Raw genomic sequence first — 16,932 nt, 5'->3', positions numbered from 1 at the left:
GAGGGGCAAGGCCAGCAGAGCTGGCCTCATCCCTGTCCCCTCTGGCTCTCAGTCCCCACTGTCATGGTGGTGCTCAGCTGTCTGTCCCTGTCTGTATAGGGCACTCTGATTAGCTGCTGAGACAGAATTTTAAAAATACCCTTGAATTTTGTATTCGATCAATTATAGGTAAGTAATATAGCTACATTAATGTACTTATATTGTAAGTAGCAATCATATTGACTTGGAAGGACTTCTTTGAGGTGACTTTGCTGGACTTTTTGAAGGGCTCTTGGTTGGACTTTTTGAAGGGTTCTTGGCTGGACTCTTCACGAGTCTTGGCTACAGGTTTTTATGGAGTGTTGTCCGCTTTCTTAAAGAAAGTGTCCAAGGAAGCTTGGACAGATGTTCTCCAGGGAGACGGGTAACACAGTGGACTTGTTTGCTGGCATGGCATCACGTCAGATCAAGCAGTGTAAAGTCAAAACTGACATCATAAAGTTGAAATGGTGTCAATTTATAAATGTAAGTGCAAAATGTTGTAACTCAAAATGTGGTAAGTCAGGGACTGCCTGTACATATGTCTGTATACAATATATAGACATATTACACACACACATATATAAATGTGTATGTTATACACACACACATATGTATATGTGTGTGTGTGTGCGCGCTTGTGTGTTCATCAGTGTGTGACATGAGTTTTATATATATATATATATATATATATATATATATATAGTTTGTGTGTATATGTATACATATACAAAATATCAGAGCTGGTTACACATTTGTTACTAAAATATTTGGGTGTATATGTGTGCATTAGGATTGCCTACATTAAGGGTTTTACTTGCATAATTATTTTCCCAACCTCCTTTCAACATACTATCTTGGAAATTTTGAACAGAGGTGCAGACCCCTTTAAATTGTAAGTGTGGGTATTCACATACTTTGGATTATAATCATCTTTTGCAGACCTGCTAGACATAGTCTGCTAACCCCCCAGGAGTCCACTGATCATAGATTGAAAACCACTGCCTTAAAACATAAGTGTAGACTAGTTTTCTAATATATGCTGTTAATGCAGTGGTACTTCTGAGGGAGTAGATGTTATGACTTCCTCCCTGTGACAAAGGTGGCTTCCAGGCCCAGTGCTAGTATGGGCTCGCCCCTGTCTCTGGGCAACCTGCCCACCTTGTTTTCCTGCTACGTCTTGTTGGTAAATGATTTGGGATGTTAAATAGGCAGCAGGCTGCCCTTCAAGCACCCAGCTGTAACAGGGCAGGGGATACATGCTCTGACCTCCACTTACACACGTCCCTGGCCTTGAAGATGTCACACTGTGTGATGATACTCTGGTTCAAGGCCTGGCCAGACTGGGCACACAGTTGGATCTTTATCATACTGCCCCTTTGAGGCCACACACACACCACACCCCTCTCACGGGGGCCTTGCACCCCACCAACTCTTACCTGGTCTCTTGCACACAATACACAGGCCGTATTCACTTCACCCTACTCAAAGAGAACCTTGGGCTTTGCTCTCCACCCCTTGGTCAGCTCTGACACAGTCTTTTGGGCCTTTCCCGTGGCCCTAACCTGAACGGGACCGAGCAGTTGCTCAACTATAGGCCTACTTCTCCCCTGGCCCCTCACCAGACCACTATGTCTCTCTCTTGGGCTGCAACTCTGCCCCCTGCTCTCTGGGGCCTGGGGTCTTCCACTCTGACAGGTTCAGGTGCTCCTCTTCCTTAAGCATACCTGACCTTCTCTCTGCCCTCTCCCGGGACCAGGGTCTTACACTGTGGTGGGGACACTGCCATGAGAACAAACTTACCACCAACGCAGGAGTGACAAGAAAAGCGGCAACAGCAAAATGCCGCCAAAGATCAAAAGTGCCTCCTGGTGCTGGCATGGGTGCACTTTGTTAATGCATGCCACTGGTGATTTGCCAGCCAGCACTTGGGAAGAGAGTCAAAGTCCACACTGACTGACATCCAGGAAGGACTGGAAGTGGATCCTCCTGAGAGTCCAGAGCAACAGAGAAAGACTGTGTGCCCCAGCAGTGGCAAGTGTTGGCAACCCAGGGAGTTTAGGTTCTCGACCAAGACTGGCTCAGAGGAGCCAGAATACTCATCTCTACAGCAGCCGTGGATCCTGGATGCTGCAGAGAGAGACTGAGACAGCGACAAGCCTGTGGAGAGACGAGAAGCCGAGAAGTGGTGAAAGCCATTAGTAACCCCTGGGGGAAGAGGCCTGAAGTAAGATATGCCCAGGATATAAGAGTAGGTGAGTCGGGCCAACTTTGAGGCCTCAAGGACAGTAAACCTTTTGAATGAAACTGATTGTATATTCTAACTTGGACTGAGACTGAAAAGGGGCTATTGCCCAGCTGTGGCTGCTGACCAAAAGGTAGCCCTGGCCAAGACTTAACACCTTATTTGGCTGGCATTTGATGGAGTGTAGGGGAGGCAGAGCTTCAAGACCAAAGACCTGTGTGTGAAATTGAAAAGGAAACCAGGGGAGGCACGACCTAAGAGCTTCCTCCCATTAATAACTATTCCAACCAAATTGTGGCAGATGAGACCCCTGGGGACCTTAAAGACTCATACCAATGGGCAAGTGGCCAACCTGCAAGGGGACAGGAGTGCCTTATCAGCCTGAGAGGGCAAAGTGCTCAGACGAGTGCCACGGTAAATTACATACACCCCTAGGACTCAGGTGCTGCCCATTCAGTGTGCCTGGCCCTTGCTCCAGGGTCCAACACCCCATAGGGCTCAGGTGCAGCTACTTTATGTGCCTAACCCTCCTAGTAGCTCACCTGAAGGTGAGGGCTGGGGCTTAGGCGCCCTGACCCACCTTACACTCAGGAGGTGATCAGTCCTGGTAGTTAAGTGGGGCTGCCATGCCACTGGCAGTCCCACTAGGCCTCCCTATCCCAGCAGGGTTCCATTTTTGGTCATGCCCAGGACCAATGAGGCCTCCTCCTTCCCCATAGCCTCACCCTTACCTCCAAGTTGTTTCTGGAGTGGGAGCTCAGCAGGGAGATGCTTCTTCCTTGCTGGCTGATCTCAAACTGATGTCCACCCTCTCAGAGCTGGGCCCTAACATGGCCATCCTCATCAGCCACCTGGCAGCACCCTGCTCCAGCCCTTAAAGTGACAGAACACCCAAAAGGGTGTTATGTCACACTCCCTATATGAGAGGGACAGAATATTTTGAGAAAGTTGATATGCAGTTGATTTTCACCACTGTGAACAAACAAGGTGCTTCAATGAGAGAGGAGGATTATGCAATGTTACCAGTGTTCTTTCCTTTTTGGTAAGTATTGAATTTAGGATTTTCATTTAAGGCCTCAGCTGTGAGGATCATGTGTCTACATGAGACTCTCAGCTCTCATCTAACCTACCTGTTATCATTATTCATTATGGTCAGAGTAGATGACTTTTGAGATCCCCTTCCAGCCCTATTTTTCTCTCATTTTTAAATTCTGTGATTGCATGTTTTTGAGTCAAATCTGGCAAATGTACCCCATAAAGACTCAAATGCTAGAAGGAAAATACAAAGACCTGAAAATGTATTGATTTTAAAAATATTACTATTATTATTAAATCAATCTTATCAGTTTAGAGTGCCTGACTCATGAGCCTTTTACACTTTAGGTTGGCAATACTGATCATGTATAATGCTGATGTTGTTTACTGGCTATAAGAAAGGATACATGACAAAACAGTTTGCCCATATTTAGAGACTTTGTCTGGAGTTGTGTCATTTGTTACTGAAACTATCTTCCCAGCAGATGCATTTGTGGCTTGAAACACCAAACAAATAAAAAGCCCAAGATTTTTGGCAGTTTAAATTATTTCCCCATTTTATCCTGCATAGTTCTATATGTCAGTTTAGTTTGTTTGATGTAAGTGCCCTAAATTCATCAACATAGTTGAAAATTCACAGTAACTGTACTTTGCATAAGCTTGGGGTTGGGGTTTATTTACTGTAATGTTTTTCAAAGAATTATACTACCAAAGTACTTTGAGAACTTGATCTGAAAGGCAAAATATACTGTAAATGGAAGGTACTATTTTAATAAATGTATCTACTATTACCATACAATAGCACCTGCTATTATAGTTGCTGTTTTAGTGATGACACTATTTCCTTAATGCATATTACTTCTGAAAGTTTTATAAATCAGAATTAAATGTTTGGGGCACTTTTTCAATCCCCAGTATATGTATAACTGCACTTGTGCCAAATGCATATTTACTCTGCACATGCACCTGGATGTACTATGTAGTCTTCCTACATGTAGCAAGGCTAAATATTCTCCTCCTTAGCCATATATTCTGTATTCCACTTAAGTGCATAGCCTTGGAACTGCAAACAGGCTGTTTTAGTTGCACATTTACCCCCAGAATGCACTTGCCCAATCTTAATATAACAAATGGTCACTAACTATCAGCACCACTGAAACTATCTTTGGTCATTTTCAAGGATTCTGATAGTTTCAGGGCTACTTTTTAGAGGCATTGAAAATGAAGGAAGATAGCAGTCATGAAATGAGCTAGCTCCCATCAGTTTCAAGCTCTGTAACAGTAATCCTATGAAAACTGTTTCCTATTCACTGTTTCTGATGCCAGTAGCTATGTAGCCATACGGTGGAGCCAAAAGATGCTACGCACTTAAAAAATATTGTTTATATGCATATCAATTATCATGGAATCATAGAAAATTAGAGTTGGAGGGGACCTCGGGAGGTTATCTAGTCCAGTCCCCTGCTCAAAGCAGGACCATCCCCAACTAGATCATCATAGCCAAAGCTTTGTCTAGCCAGGTCATTAAGCCTCCAAGGATAGAGATTCTACAACCTCTCTGGGTAACCTGTTCCAGTGTTTTATTACCTTCCTAGTGAGAAAGTGTTTCCTAACATCTAACCTAGATTTCCCTTGCTGCAACTTGAAACACAGTTGCTCCTTGTTCTGTCATCTGCCACCACTAAGAACAGTTCAGCTCCATCCTCTTTGGAACCCCCCTTCAGGTAGTTGAAGGCTGCTATAAAATCCCCCTTCAGTCTTCTCTTCTGCAGACTAAATAAGCCCAGTTCGCTCAGCCTCTCCTCAAAAGGCTTGTGCCCCAGCTCCTGAACTATTTTTGTTGCCCTCCACTGGACTCTCTCCAGTTTGTCCACATCCTTTCTGTAGCAGGGGGCCCAAAACTGGACACAGTACTCCAGATGTGGCCTCGCCAGTACCAGGTAGAGAGGAATTATCACTTCTCTCAATCTGCTGGCAATACCTCCCTACTAATGCAGCCCAGTATGCCGTTAGCCTTCTTAGCAACAAGGGCACACCGTTGGCTCATCTTCAGCGTATTGTCCACTGTAATCTCTTCTGCAGTGCTGCTGCGTAGCCATTTTGTCCCCAGCCTGTACCCCTGCATGGGATTGTTCTGTCCTAAGTGCAGGACTTTGCACTTGTCCTTATTGAACCTCATGGCTGCATCTAGACGAGCGCAGCTGTTTGGTATGCGGCACCACATACTGCACATTTAGGTGTTCTCCACATGGCAACATCCGGGATCAAAAAAACAATGCAAAAAAAGTGGGGTGGTGCACGTGGGGCCAGTGTACACCACCTGTAGCCAGTCAGAGTCAGTGTGGCTGATAGCCAGGCTCTGAGCTGCAGCCCCAGGAGGCCCTAAAGCCCCCAGGTAAGGCTGCTAAGGCCAGCCCAGTGCTGGCCCCAGCCTCCCCTACCCCACCCGGGGTAACCTGTTGCATGCCAGAGGGTGCATGGCACAGACTTTCCCCAGGAACAAGTAGCAGTGGCACAAGGTGTACCACTGCTAGTTGTCCCTGGGAAACCAAATATCCATGCTTGTATGAACATGGCCCAAGAGATTTCTTTTGGTCTAATCTTCCAATTTGTCAAAGTCTCTCTTAATCCTAGTCATACCCTCCAGTGTCTCTACTACTCCCTCCAGCTTGGTATAATCTGCAGACTCACTGAGGGTATACTCCACCCCATCTTCCAGGTCATCGATGAAGATATTGAACAAAATCAGCCCCAGAACCAGTGCCGGATTTAGGCACAAGCTAAGCAAGTTATAGCTTAGGACCTCACATTATGAGGGGCCTCTAAGTGTCGGCTGGCGGACTGGACGTGTTCACAGACTGGCATACTGCAGCCCTGTAGAGCTGGGTGGAGAAGCCACGACTCCTCCCACAGGGCCCGTGGTTGAGGTTTGGCCCACCTCCCTGCTCGGGGGGTGGCAGTAACTTTACCCGTGTTCTGGCTGGAAATTCCAGCCACAGGGCTCCGTGAGGTGGTCTGTAGTTTGCCAGGCTGTGGCTGTGGCCACTTCCGGTCCACAGCTTGCCAGGCCGCGGCATGGAAAGATTGGGAACCCCTAGCTTAGGGCCCCAGCCTGTCAAATTCTGGCCGTGCCCAGGACCAAACCCTGGGGCATTGTACTTGATACCAGCTGCCAGCCAGACATCAAGGTGTTGATTTACTACCCTTTAAGCCTGATGATCCAGCCAGCTTTCTATCCACCTTACAGTCTATTCATCCAATCCATACTTCCTTAGATTGCTTGCAAGAATGTTGTGGGAGACCATACGGAAAGCCTTGCTAAAGTAAAGGTATATCATGTCCACTGCTGTCTCTGCATCCACAGAATTAGTCATTTCATTGTAGAAGGTAAGAGATTGGCCAGGCATGACTTGCCCTTGATGAATCCATGCTGACTGTTCCTAATCGCCGTTTTTTCTCCAAGCGCTTAGAAATGGATTCCTTGAAGACCTTTATCATGGACCATTAAGGACCAGTCAACCTGACCTGCGCATAATGTGTTTTTAATTGTGTAGAGTGATGCTGGTCCCAGTTTTGTGCCTATTAATTGATAAGAATCCTCACCTCAGTCCCTGGAAAAATCATGGAGCAGATTCTCCAGGAATCCATTTCTAAGCACATAGAGGAAAAAAAGGTGTTTTGTTCCATGTAATTTTGGCCATTTTAAAAGCGGAACAAAGAAATGGAGTGGATTCCTTGAGCACTTTTCAACTTTTCTGCTGTTGCAATAGAATACATCCAAAATAGCTTCTATGCTATGTTCATCACCGAAGGAATATAGTGTCCTTACTGTTCAAATGTGTGTTCCACCTGGGCCCGTGTCCTGTCTCCAACAATCGCCAGCACTATATGCTTCAGAGGAAGCTTCAAAAAGTTCCAGAGGAGGCCAATATGCTTTCCAATCTAACTGTTGTAAGTTAGAATTTGGCCTAACTGAAGTATAAAAGATTTATTCCAATGCTTCAATACTTGAGAGAAAGAGGGAGAAAGAGGAGAGGGAGACGTTAACTGCTGTGACTTTGGGCATAAGATAGTACTTGGGTTCCAAGAGCTCAGAGATGGCAGAAAATGAATATAATGAGAGTGGGGGTATAATTATCTGAACGTTTCAAACTTCAGAAAAAAAGCTAATTTTTTAGCTCTAGGCAATGGTTGAGATTGGTTCCTATTATATCTAAACTGGTTCATTCATCTGTTGTAATACTGTTGCAGTACCACAGACAGCATGCTATCTAAGACTGGCCCAGATAAGCAGTGTTTCAGAACTCAGTTCATGCCTCCCTTTTTTGCAGGTTTAGGATAAACCCCTAACATTAACTTTATATTTATTCTTTTATATTTTATAAATCCAGCAAATGACCCAAAGCCACTATTTCTGCAGAGATTTTTTTATTTTTATTTTTATTTTCCCCCCAACACCCTGGCCCATAACATCACTTTCTGTTTGTTAATGGCTACTGTAAAACATTACAGTTAAAGATCATAGGGTTGTATTTGTTTTGTTTTGTTTTGGCTTCAGCTCCAAAATGACATGATTTTTGCAGTGCCAAATGAGCAGGAGCCCTGGCTCAAATCCCACCACTGACTTCACCCCCAAAAATTCATTGCTTCTACCGTGTCCATTTCTGTTGTATGAAATGACCTCCAACTGTGTAGCGTAATGTCATGCTACACTAGCAAAATTTTGAAATATCATTTTATTTCTATTTTCTCTTATTTCATAGTGGCTTACTTTGTTTCCAATGGTCTGTTGTAATATGTTTTTTATTTTCACCCTGCCAGTTGGCTGCATCAGAACCAATGCCAGTGTTTAATGACACTGTATCTTCAGAAATAGATATAGGCCAGGCCCTCAGCTGGTAGAAATTTATGCAGCTTTACCGAAGAATGCCAGTTGTTTAGCTGACTTCTGCACTTACACAGTAGAGGTTTGGCTGAATCTATGTTCTTATTTGATGGACAAGTTAGACAGACTAATGTTTTGGCCACTTAGCCACTAACTACTCTCTTCAATATTAAGGTTTCTAAATCAACTCCATTATTCTACAAAATTCTCACATTTGTTTCTGTAACACAGTCCAGCTTGTCTTTCATACTGTGGCAACGAAGGGATCATCCTCCTTTTACATAACACACTTAGCAGTTACCCTGGACTTCAAATTGTCTGGGGCAGGGAGTATAATTTACCCTTTATTTCTACAGTGCACAGCACTGTCTGGTTTTGTTGGCCCGTAGGCATTACCGTGTGTTTGGAGATTCATGCTAAACATTAGCACTTTTTGAGACTGTCAATTAGGACATCGGTATTCAGCTAATGGGTGAGGCTTCCTAGCAGTATTCTATCCCATAAGGTTCATTAGGGCTCTTCTGGAGCAGAGATAACCAGTGTGACCCTTTTAATGTATAATTCCTACCTGTACAATTCAAATGCACAATACCTAAGCATGGTATGTTCTCTCCCAGTTATCTAGTCACTATCAAAACTTAGTCTGAGTCTAATTTAGACCCGTGAGGGAGAGACATCTATCCTTTATTTATTCTTTCATTTAAGTAGTATGCAAACTCTAGAGATGCAAAATTGGTTTTCAGAACTCCTGTATGTAGAGGCTATGGTATTCTTTTTTTGAAAAAAGGCAATCATTTAATCTGCAATGTGTTTTCAGAGATCAAAAGGATCTAATACAGAGCTGCTGTGTTGATCTGGAGTGTTTCCAGACTACTTCTGTTTCAGATTTTGATGCATCTCACTGACACTGCCCAGAGGTAGGACAGAGTCTTATGCAGATTCAGTCACATTCTACTGCAATCCACTGTGCCTGGAACTATCTACTGTTCCTCTCTGCGTGCAATTAGGCCACCTGTGTCTGATACCCAGCATCCAGCCTGCCTGCTTGCACTCTAAAAACCTGGATTCAGGCCCTTTCCCTGCAGTTGGAACCGTTTCCCTCCAAGTCTTTCCCCAAGCTGTGGTACGGCCTCTGAAACGCTGAAGGAGTCTCACTGCCTTTTCTCATTGACCTCTTTACAGAAGCCCCAGGTATTTCAGATTTCCCTGATACAAAAAAACTGTTCATGCTGTTCAACTCGTGTCACAGCTGCCAAACCTACTGGCAGTCCCAAGTTCTGTTAATAAACACCCCCATAAACTTATCATATGGACTCAAGGATTTGTATCATGAGAGCTCATTATGTTACATGAACTAGGATAGAAGGGGAAGCGTGCCAGTGCATGGTGCAGATATGCATTGACCTTTTTCAGATTCCAAGGTCTGGTGATATTACATGTAGCAGAGGGTTCGTGTATATGAAAAATACAATAAAAACTCCCAGTTTCTAGTGACAGTAATGGCACCATTCACACTATATTTGATCTAAAATCTGTTAGTGTTAGGAGAGTACTGTTCTTCTACTGTTGAATTTGGACTTCAAAAAAGACAACATTCAGTGATGTCTGATGACCTTAAAAAGGGGCAGCTTTTTCCTGGAACACTGATTTAGCACAAAAGCCAGCAGTCCCAGTGTGTGATTTAGAACAGGATGGAAATGAATAACCACCAACGGAAGAAAAGGAAACATGCTCTTAACATCTAAGTCAGTATTCATTAATATCAACGGCCTATTAAATGCTAAGCCTTTCTCTTGTTGTACTGTAATGTATTGCTTATTAAGAGCCATTTGGATTATAGACACAATTTTAAAAAAGATTTAGGATATTTTAATCCTGAATGCCTATTAAAAGAATGGAGGGTGAGTGATTTTTGTTTTCAATGGGACATATCATGATTTCTACCTAGAAAATGCCCTGTAGAATCCAGTTAGAGTGTAGTTGTTTGCATGGGTCATACGTGACGATGAAACGGTCTCTGAAATAGTCAGGACCTAATCTCTTAAAAGATCTTTGTAGATTCAAAAGGCCTGCAATAGTGAATCATATGGAGTCAGATGGAGATGGGGTAACACCAGTGTTACATATTCATGTTGGTTATCTTTACTTCATTAACATGTGCTCCTTGGTTCAGTGCTTAAATACTGTGGTGAGAGACTCCGTAGGAATATATCCTTTATTGTATGCACATGTGCCTTTTTCCTTTTCTGAGAAGACTATGGATGACTAAGGATGGGAGGCTGACTTCATCTGAACTGTAAGAATAAGGTAGGATCCAGGTGAATTAACTAAATGATTTAAAGATTATCATTTTTTAATTTCCTGGAAATAGTTGCACACATTATGTGACTGAACTGTGGAACTCATTGCCCTTTGAAGTTACTGAAGCCAAGTTCTTATCCAGTCCCTCCTTTAATCCAGGTATCAAGAATTTCCAGAGGTGTTATCTAATATATTTGTGATGTAATTAGAACCAGTTTTCATATTTCAAGGGCTAAAGCTATTTCTAACTATTGGAGATTACAATGAGATCTGCTGTGGGTGGAAATGACTCCTTATCTGCCTAGCCCTATTACATGGTTGTGACACCTTTCTCTGAAGTCTCCTGGAAGCCAGTAATGAAGACAGAATACTGGACTAGATGGACCCAAATCTGATCTGTGATGGCAGTCCCTGTATACCTGTGATTAGGTATGGAAGGGTATTTTAGACAAGGAAGTGTTGACTAGTTCTTGTGTGTTGACAAGTTGTGGTGAAAAGAGCATGAAGTAGAGATCAGTTACCTACTCCTGCACAGTTAAAGTCACTGTGTACTGCATAGCGAATGTACCTGGCAATTTGCTCGCTTCAAGTATTCAGAAAGCATGAGTTAGCTCTCTCCAAAATAATAATATTAAAATAAAATGGTTTCTCTTTATTGGTTTTCTGGGCTCTTAAGATTTGCTTAGGCTTAAAGCCTGTTTTCAAGCTTTTCTCCATGGACATAAGCCCTAGAAACATTTTTCCTCTAAAAAGTGAACATTACAATTCTTATATAATCCTATAATTCTGGGACCTGAAACTTCAGGGAAAAATAATAAATATAATTAGAGTGGCAATACTCAGCTCTAAAGAAATAGGCATAAGAAGGGGGTAGCTGACATAAACAAATTGGGCATGTAGTGATGTAATAGTGAAAAAAGATGAGCATTTGACTGGTCAGAAACTAAGTTGACTGTAATAGACTACACTGTGTGTGGGTTTCAAGAGATGATGAAATGAGCAGGAGGTGCAACTGGCTGGGAGTTGGGTGGTATCAGGGACCATGTGTTTTTGATGGATAGTAAAGTTGCCTGTCCTGTACATATGTGGAATTCCCAGTGATGCTTTTGGCTTCATCCTGTCTTTCCCAGACCTGGAAAGCTCTGTTTATACTATTGTCCTGGGTTCCTTTGCATCCTCTGCTTAAGTTGACACCTTGTCCCAGTTGTGTCAACATGATGATGAGAGATATTTATACTAAGTACAAAGAGATAGAGAAGCAGGGAGAAATCCCACACATGTACAGCCTTCTGTCAGGGTGCTATAATGTGTGTGTGCATGTGTCCAGGAAGGGTGAATTTACTTTTTCATAATAAATCCAGTTAAAAAAATATGAAAAGTTAAAGTCTAGGGGTAACAGGTGCACAGCTGATGAACATTGAGTCACTTTCTGTATTTTTGGGTCAGAGTATGATTTTTGAAGCCAAAGTGAAGTGAAATCACAAGAGATGAAATGTATTTTTCTATCTGAATCATGCTAAATTTTCTCCAAATTTAATTACGTGACTAAAAACCACTTATATCTGCTTTTCTTTAAATGGAAAGTCTGGACTCTCACAGCATCAGAAACACATATTGCATATATCTGTAACTTGGCCCCCGCTGGGTTTTGCCAATACTAGCATCTAAATAGAATATTAATATTGCTGCTGTTCCTGGTGTGGAAAAATCCAGGCCTTTTTGCAAATCGATGCATAAGATATTAAGCACCTAATCCTCACAATTTTAAAAGTTCATTCTGGGGAAAAAAAAAATTCTCAGATGTACCTAAATTCCCCAAAATGCAGATCCCAATTCATTCAATCATATCCAATGCATTATGACTTACCAGCAGAGTCTATTTGCCCCTTAAATCTGCTGTTAAAATGTTTCAAATGATAGAAGATGTCCAGGAACACCCCTAGACAGCTATGAGAACCCTAATAAAGAGCAGACCAGCAAAAACACTTTCTACAATCACTTATATTTGCTAGACGGCTTCCACTGCAAAATGTCATGGGATGAAATTTGGCTGTATGAAAAAAAAGATAAAAATGTCAGATCTGGGTTGCTGTGACTTCAGTAAAACGCAGTGCATTGGGTACAGATTTATCTACTGGCTGCCCTGGCTGTCTGTCTAGAGAGAAACACTTTGGGGAGCTTGGTGAAAACAAAATGAGCTAGGCCCTGTTGTACCTACCTCCACAGTTGGATTTGTCAAGCGCTTCTGTACCAGGATCAGGTTTTTTTTCACACTTGAGAGGGAGCAGCCGCTGTGTTTGTCCCTTGTCCATGAAGACCGTAGAGGTCTGCAGCCAAAAATATGCTGGATCTGGCAACTGCCAGAAGCCTGCTTTGTGAGCCTCTTGCACTGGGAATGTTTCTAGCTAGAGGGTTTGCCCCTCTGCTCAGGGTCAGACCAATCTCCATATCTGAGGTTAGGAAGGCAAATGTTCCCCATGGGGTAAGATTTAAATCTTATTATTTTGGACTCCTGATTTGTGAATGCTTGAAGTGAGCAAATAGGCAGGTGTATTCACTATGCAGTTACTTTAACTGTGCAAGAGAAAGGAACTGATCTTGGCTTCCTCTACTCAGATCTCCTGAGTGTGGGCTGACAACATTTCACAGCAGCAGGAGTTGGCTGCCCTGCTTCCCCTGGGGCAGGTTGGGGTGTATTTAATAGGGGGGTTGCCGTTTTTATCTGTCCATTGCTGTTGCAAAATAAACAACTAGGAGGGGCTGGACCCCTAGGAGGTCCCTTCCAGCCCTAAACTGCAGCAAATCTGTGTGTGAACGTCAGCTTGAGGGCAGCCTCCAGATGATGCTTGGGATGTCTGAATGCCGCATGCCCTGGGAAGCTGGGGGGTATGGTGACCGCCTGCAGGTGGTGGTGAGGGCCTGGCGGTGGCGAGCGGGGAGCTCCTGCAGGCAGCTATGGCGGTGTCAGGGGCACAGTAGCGTTGAGTGGGGAGCTCTTGCAGGCAGCCATGATGGTGTTGGGGGTACAGCGGTGGCGAGCGGGGAGCTCCTGCAGGCAGCCACAGCGGTGTTGGGGGCATGGCAGTGGCGAGCAGGGAGCTGCTGTAGGCAGCCACAGCGGTGTTGGGGGCACAACGGTGGCGAACAGGGAGCTCCTGCAGGCAGCCGCAGCAGTGTTGGGGCATGGCAGCGGTGAGCTCCTGTAGGCAGCCATGGTGGTGTTGGGGGCACAGTGGCGGCGAGCAGGGAGCTCCTGTAGGCAGCCGTGGCGGTGCTGGGGGCATGGCAGTGGGGAGCGGGGAGCTCCTGCAGGCATCTGTGGCGGTGTTGGGGTTATGGCAGTGGTGAGCGGGGAGCTGTTGCAGGCAGCCATGGTGGTGTGGGAGGCATGGCGGTTGCGAGCAGGGAGCTCCTGCAGGCAGCCATGGTGGTGTTGGGGGCACAGTGGCGGCGATCGGGGAGCTCCTGCAGACAGCCATGGCGGTGTCGGGGGCACAGTGGCAGCAAGTGGGGAGCTCTCACAGACAGCCATGGTGGTGTTGGGAGCATGGTGGTGGTGAGTGGGGAGCTTCTGAAGGCAGCCTCGGCAGTGTTGGGGGCACGGCAGTGGCGAGCAGGGAGCTCCTGCAGGCAGCCATGATGGTGTTGGGGGCACGGCGGTGGCGAGCGGGGAACTCCTGCAGGCAGCTGCAGCGGTGTTGGGGCACAGTGGCGGCGAGCAGGGAGCTCCTGTAGGCAGCTGTGGCGGTGCTGGGGGCATGGCAGTGGGGAGCGGGGAGCTCCTGCAGGCAGCTGTGGCGGTGTCGGTGGTACGGCGATGGCAAGTGGGGAGCTCTTGTAGGCAGCCATGGCGGTGTTGGGAGCACAGTGGCAGCGAGTGGGGAGCTCTTGCAGGCAGCCGCGATGGTGTTGTGGGCACGGCGGTGGCGAGCGGGGAACTCCTGCAGGCAGCTGTAGTGGTGTTGGGGCACAGTGGCGGCGAGCAGGGAGCTCCTGTAGGCAGCCGTGGCGGTGCTGGGGGCATGGCAGTGGGGAGCGGGGAGCTCCTGCAGGCATCTGTGGCGGTGTTGGGGTTATGGCAGTGGTGAGCGGGGAGCTGTTGCAGGCAGCCATGGTGGTGTGGGAGGCATGGCGGTTGCGAGCAGGGAGCTCCTGCAGGCAGCCATGGTGGTGTTGGGGGCACAGTGGCGGCGATCGGGGAGCTCCTGCAGACAGCCATGGCGGTGTCGGGGGCACAGTGGCAGCAAGTGGGGAGCTCTCACAGACAGCCATGGTGGTGTTGGGAGCATGGTGGTGGTGAGTGGGGAGCTTCTGAAGGCAGCCTCGGCAGTGTTGGGGGCACGGCAGTGGCGAGCAGGGAGCTCCTGCAGGCAGCCATGATGGTGTTGGGGGCACGGCGGTGGCGAGCGGGGAACTCCTGCAGGCAGCTGCAGCGGTGTTGGGGCACAGTGGCGGCGAGCAGGGAGCTCCTGTAGGCAGCTGTGGCGGTGCTGGGGGCATGGCAGTGGGGAGCGGGGAGCTCCTGCAGGCAGCTGTGGCGGTGTTGGGGGCATGGCGCTGGTGAGCGGGGAGCTCTTGCAGGTAGCCATGGCCGTGTCGGTGGTACAGCGGTGGCAAGTGGGGAGCTCCTGTAGGCAGCCATGGCGGTGTTGGGGGCACAGTGGTGGCGAGCGGGGAGCTCTTGCAGGCAGCCACGGCAGTGTCGGGGGCACGGTGGCAGTGAGTGGGGAGCTCTCGCAGGCAGCCATGGTGGTGTTGGGAGTACAATGGTGGTGAGTGGGGAGCTCCTGCAGGCAGCTGCGGCGGTGTTGGGGGCACGGCGGTGGTGAGTGGGGAGCTTCTGCAGGCAGCTGCAGCGGTGTTGGGGAACAGTGGTGGCGAGCAGGGAGCTCCTGCAGGCAACCATGGTGGTGCTGGGGGCATGGCGGTGGGGAGCGGGGAGCTCCTGCGGGCAGCTGTGGTGGTGTCGGGGGCATGGTGCTGGCAAGCGGGGAGCTCTTGCAGGCAGCCATGGTGGTGGTGGTGGTACGGCGGTGGCAAGTGGGGAGCTCCTGTAGGCCGCCATGGCGGTGGTGGGGGCACGGTGGCAGTGAGTGGGGAGCTCCTGCAGGCAGCCATGGCGATGTCAGAGGTACGGCAGTAGCAAGCAGGAAGCTCCTGCAGGCAGCCATGGTGGTGTCGGTGGTATGGCGGTGGCAAGTGGGGAGCTCCTGTAGGCAGCCATAGCGGTGTGGGGGGCATGGCGGTGGCGAGTGGGGAGCTCCTGCAGGCAGCCGTGGCGGTGTCAGTGGTATGGCAGTGGTAAGCGGGAAGCTCCTGCAGGCAGCCATGGCGGTGTTGGGGGCACAGTGGCAGCAAGCGGGGAGCTCTTGGAGGCAGCCATGGCGGTGTGGGGGGCATGGCAGTGGCGAGTGGGGAGCTCCTGCAGGCAGCCTTGGCGGTGCTGGGGGCATGGCGGTGGGGAGCGGGGAGCTCCTGCGGGCAGCTGTGGTGGTGTTGGGGGCATGGTGCTGGTGAGCGGGGAGCTCTTGCAGGCAGCCATGGCGGTGTCAGTGGTACGGTGGTGGCAAGTGGGAAGCTCCTGCAGGCAGCTATGGCGGTGTTGGGGGCACGGTGGCAGCGAGTGGGGAGCTCTTGCAGGCAGGTCTAGCGGTGTCGGGGTCACAGTGGTGACGAGTGGGGAGCTCCTGCAGGCAGCTGCGGCAGTGTTGGCGGTGAGGGGGAGAGGTGTGGCGAGCACTGACCGGCAGTTGGTGACCACCTGCAGATGCCGCCAGTCGTTTTTGGGGACCACCCGCAGGTGCCACCGGCAATGTCAGCAGTGAGGGGGTTTGGGGGTGACGAGTGGTCACCGTCGCAGGCGGTGGTGGGTGGGGAGCTCCTGCAGGCAGTGTTGGCGGCAGGGGAGAACGGGGTGGTGACCACCTGCAGATGTCACCGGCAATTGGGGATGGCCTGCAAATGCCGCTGGCAGTGTCAGCAATGAGGCGGGGGGTGAGCAGTGACTGCCGACAGGGTTGGCAGCGCTTTCTGCGGGGGGTGCACGTCGCCAGTGCTGGCATGGTTCGCACAGGAGATGTCAGCAGGGTGGCTACAATTATGGACAGTCCAGTCGTCCTCTGCTGATACGAAACCAGGCGCCTCTACGTCCTCTATTTTTAAAACAGAGGACACACAGGCGTCGGGTTCCTTCAAGAGAGATGCAGAGGGCATAAAGTTGCCCGGTTTCGTGTATCTGCAGGACGGAGGAGCAGAAACCCGGCGGTCCTCTAAAGCGACCGCTCTCCACGTGAGCCCCGAGTCGTGAGGGCGGCTCTGGCAGGCACCCGGCGCCGGCTGCGCGCGCTCCTGCCTCAGCAGCGGGGCGCGGCCGTGCAGCGCTGGGCTCCCGCCTCACCTGTCCCCCCACCCCACCAACCGCCGCCCAACCGCCGCCCCGCCTGCCGTT

This window comes from Gavialis gangeticus, unplaced genomic scaffold (assembly GCF_001723915.1).
Source record: "Gavialis gangeticus isolate Ggan-Ray unplaced genomic scaffold, GavGan_comp1, whole genome shotgun sequence".
In the NCBI taxonomy this organism is placed as follows: Eukaryota; Metazoa; Chordata; order Crocodylia; family Gavialidae; genus Gavialis; species Gavialis gangeticus.
This window is presented reverse-complemented; position numbering follows the sequence as displayed.